Below are 4,557 nucleotides of genomic sequence, written 5' to 3'. Positions count from 1 at the left end.
CTTTGTTCATCTCTTCTCTTTCTCTAAAGGATCTGGGTGAATGCCAAACCATCCTTTGTTCCTCTTTTCTATCTTTTCTTTCAAAAATACATTCTTTCTCTGAAGGATCTGGGTGAAAAACAGACCAACCTTCATCTCTCTTTCGTTCTCTACTTTTCTTCTTCTTTCTCCAAAGAGCTGGGTGAAAGTCAAAACCAGACTCCATCTCTTTTTCTCTCTCTATCCTCTTCTCTTTCTTTCACTTCTCCTTGAAATTCTCTTCTCTCTAATGTATTTTCTCCATTTAACCCCTTTTCCCTTTCTCTTAACGGTAAAATATGCACAAAGATTCCCTCGTCAAGGAGACGCCTTAAGGCTGTCGAATTGACACAGACTCCATTATGTTATTCTTTTCATTTTCCTTTGCGTACACACGCACGTGTGCACTCACCTTACGATAAGGTGGGGTCGTCAGACCCACTTGTCTGTATTCTAATGAGTGTGTGTGGTCACAGATAAGAAGAAACAGGTAAAGGGAGGAGATTCCGTACCAGCTACAAGTCAGGGCGCATTCCATGTGATCTAAGGAGCCGCCCAGGTGAGCAACCCGAGTGTGTCACGGACTCTGTGAGGTGAGTCCCACCTAAATTTCTCTCTTACCGGTTGGTATTCCTGTCAGTGTCTCCTTTACATGGTTCCCGAGAAAGCGATCTCAGGTCCCAGGTATTGTACATCATTTTTGACGTACTTCCATGAGCCCATGCGAATAACGAGAGAGATGATGACCATCTGGCCTTGCAAGTTCACGAAATACTTGTAGGCCAAGATTGTGCCGAAAATAAAGCCTCCAGCCTGGTGACTTGGGTGTGGTTTCATCGAACTAATCCCAGAAATGGGGACTGCTATGATGTTTTCCAACAATAAATTCGTCAAACCACGATGCCTTCCTTTGAAACTAGATAGAGCTCAAACGTTAACATGTTCCAGATCATGCATGCCCCATCATTTTGACCTATGGGGCACATTGTGGCGTGACCAAGAACACCTATTGCTATGAGAAAGGAGGTGGCCGGAGAAACTAAGGAAGAAGTAGGGTTCAGCAAGCTCCAGATTCAGTGGAGCATAGATCAACATCCAAGTCATGGATTAATGTGAGGAGGAGTTTAGCAGAATACCCTCACAAAAGAGCTACATTATGGTACAACTCTTGCATTGAATGTGTGGCACAATGAATGCAAGTCCTCAGGTCACTAATTAAGCAAATCCAACAAGCTGTTGGAATCCCCTTCTCCAGTAACCTCCAAAATAAGGAAAAAGCGAAAACCACACCAAATCAGCCAAAACTTGGAGCAATACGACTGCAGCAGCCTCCTCCCTGACTTGCAAGTAAATCCAGGAGCCAAAATGACGTAGCTAAAAGAAGCATTAGCAAATAAAGTTTGAAAAATGGCCGGACTTTCACCCTAGGGAAAAAAGCCACCGCAACACGATTGCAGGGCATTAAAATGCTCACAATCGAGAGAAGAACAAAGATATGTTGCAAAACTACCGAACATTTGCCACAACTTACAGAACCAACTTCCAAGGTCTTCCCATGGCAGAGTAACCTGCATGCAGCGGTGGTCTCATCATTCGGGCAAAAGATCACAAGGGCACTTTGATCATTTGTGCTTAATTTTTGGATTTGTTTTGATTGTAATTAAGCTTGACTTTTGAGCATTCACCCATGTTTGGTGAATCCTCTATATAAGCGCGCTTAACTCACTTGTAACAAGGACCTTTTTTTACCTTCCTTTTTTGGATGCTTCTCTTTCGAAGAGACTCCATAATTTTACCCTTGAAGGCTGAGAAGAATCAAGGCTACATTTTTTTTGCTAGTTTTTCTTTCTTCGTGAGCCCCTGAGGGAGAGGAGAGAAAGGGAGAGAAATTTTTGAGAGAAAGGGGATACCCCTGAGTGCATGGTCCCGTGTGCAGCCCGATCACTTGGGTCCCCCCACCTTTCCTAAGCCGAGTCATTTTTTCTCTCTCTCCTTCTCTCGCCTCAACGCAAGTGACCCTCGTTCGTGCGATAGCTCGTGTCCACCTGCGAACCAGCCGACACGAGTGAACCCACGGTTCTCGTCTCTTGAGTTTCTCTACATCCCCTTTAACGACCAGCAGATCCCCTCCAAAAGGGGGGGCCAAGAAAGAGGGACACTTGGATCCCACCCCAAAAGCATAGAGACGATGAGAGAAGAGAGATTGTAAGCTTGAAGAGGGCCATCAGCCCGAGCGTGTCCCCAAACAGCCAAAGCGGCGCAAGGGCGTTTGCGCTCCAGTCGTACAAAAAATCTCTCACTATCGGCCTCCTAACCGCTAGCACGAGGGCCTGCGCATGCATCATGCGCCGGACCTCTGCGGATGTTCAAGGGAGGGTTTCTGCCTCCTCCCTTAGAGGGAAACTAGGACCCCCGATATCAACTGGCGACACCACTGGGGACACGTCACCCTATCGTTGGCTCGAACCGTCTCCAGGTACCAATCTCTAATTCTCCTCTTTTCACTTTTACTATAGGATCCGTTTATCCCTCTTTCCCCTGGGTTGGGGAATTCTACATCCCCATACCCGTGGCTACTCATTCGGAGGCTCGATCGTTTGGTCCTCCCTCGCGTACATGCCCACTATGTGGTCATGCTGGCCCGGCCACCTCGGCCTCGATCGAGGAAGTTCTGTCCACAGTCCCTCAGGCCTCTTGCCCTGCCTCTTCCAGCGTTAAGGGGGGATCCCTTGAGGCCCACTGTATGGGCAACTCTACTACGGCCCCCTCACTAAAACACCCTATCGCCGGTGGGCACCCCATCTGCCACAGACAACGAAGAGGCCCCTGTGCCGCCGTTCTTTCTTACTCAATCGGTCCTTACAAGATTGTCGTCATAGCTGGTAGCCAAAAGGTGACCCCGCCTGCATCACACAAGGGCATCACTAACATCGGCACCCCCCCGCACAAGCCACTCGGTGTCAACTCCCCTGTCAGCCCGCGTGGTTACTCCATTGTGCCTACCTATATCTAAAAACTCCTCAGCGGGCCAACCGCCATAATAATGAATTAGGGCAGGTGGGAGCCTACCCCGACAGCCTCACCAGCTAAACGGGCGGATGACACATGCACTCCGCCCCTCACAACACGAGGGGTTGGCCCCATGCCCACCCCAGATACTAGTATGGGACATGCACACACATGCAGGTCCAAGGAAGCTCTCGGTTGCTGGAAAGAATGAACGCCCATCATTCTTCCTGTACCACTCATCCCGTCCTCTCTGCTTCCCGCTCTGTGCAAGTGCAGGCTGACTCTCGGCCCGAGGCCATAAGAGAAAGGGCAACAGCCCTGGAGCCTCCCATTCTTGAGTATCTCACCTTGTCAGATCTGATAAGCTCTGCCCACGCATCAGCCAAGCGGGCTAGTCGAGATGGAGATAAGAGCTGCATTTGGTTATGGAAGAAGGTTCACCTATGAAGCGAGCAGGCGAGGTGTGCAGGGGTCCTATTTCCGCAACAGTATATGGAGGCTGCTGCCTCTACAAACTCCCCAAAGTGTAACATATCCATGTCGTCTCACAAAGTGCGGAAGGACAAGGCCTGCAACGCCGCTCATTGCCACACATCCAGAACACGAGACACAACTCCTCGTGTGATCAGCCCACGACCCCAAGGCCCCCAAGAGCCCGACCGACTAAGGGTACATCCCCAGCACCCCCTCAGGCCTGCTCAACATGGAGCAAGAACCAAGTCTAGCCGGGCCTCCCATTTCCATCATGAAGCGTGTCACATGCTGGCCTTCCACGAGGGATGCACGACAACCCAAACTGGTCGGATGCACCTATAGTTTGGGAGAAGACAAAAGTTCGATCAGAAGGCCCCTCCATCAAAAACCTCGAAGAAAACTGAGCCATTGTTAACCCCTTATCATGAGTTAGCCCACTCTAGCGTAGAGTCCATCCCTCCCGCCAAACAACCTTAGCCAACTGCAGCCCCTCAGGCCACCGCGCAGGTCGACCCTTTCCAAGCAATCATGTCAATTGTCACTCCTACTATACCTCCTCCACTCACGCAGTGCGACCAAAATCCACCATCCGAGGCTCTTGGAGAGCTGGTCATCCCCTCGACCTTCGAGTCAAACCCCCCCAGTCGAAGGCCATCCCGGCAGTACCCACCCTTCCTAAGGTGAGGGGCTCCAAAGGCCTCCCTGCCCGAGGCTGACAAAGTCAAATACGACGTGATTAGGCATCTGTGGAAACTACCCATGTACGAAGACCTCTGAATGGCTCTGGTCCAAGCGCTCTCTAGCGTCGTGGTGTATGAAACGGAGGTCGAACAAGTTGAAGTGAACTGCCATACTCTATAATTGTATGACTATTACATTCTCCGTTGATGATTTGCAACTCGGGGAAAGGTCACATAACCACCCGTTGTTTGTGTCGGGTGAACTACATGCCTCCCCAATTAATCGCATCATGATCGACGGAGGGTCTGCAGTGAACCTAATACCTAATAGGGTTCTCTCCCGGATCGGTCTAAGTATAGACCAGCTTGAACCCAC

Source organism: Amborella trichopoda, chromosome 7 (genome assembly GCF_054954075.1).
Source record: "Amborella trichopoda isolate Santa Cruz 75 chromosome 7, AtrichopodaSantaCruz75HAP2 v2.0, whole genome shotgun sequence".
Classification (NCBI taxonomy): Eukaryota; Viridiplantae; Streptophyta; class Magnoliopsida; order Amborellales; family Amborellaceae; genus Amborella; species Amborella trichopoda.
The sequence above is the reverse complement of the archived record's forward strand: the minus strand, read 5'-3'. Positions refer to the sequence as shown.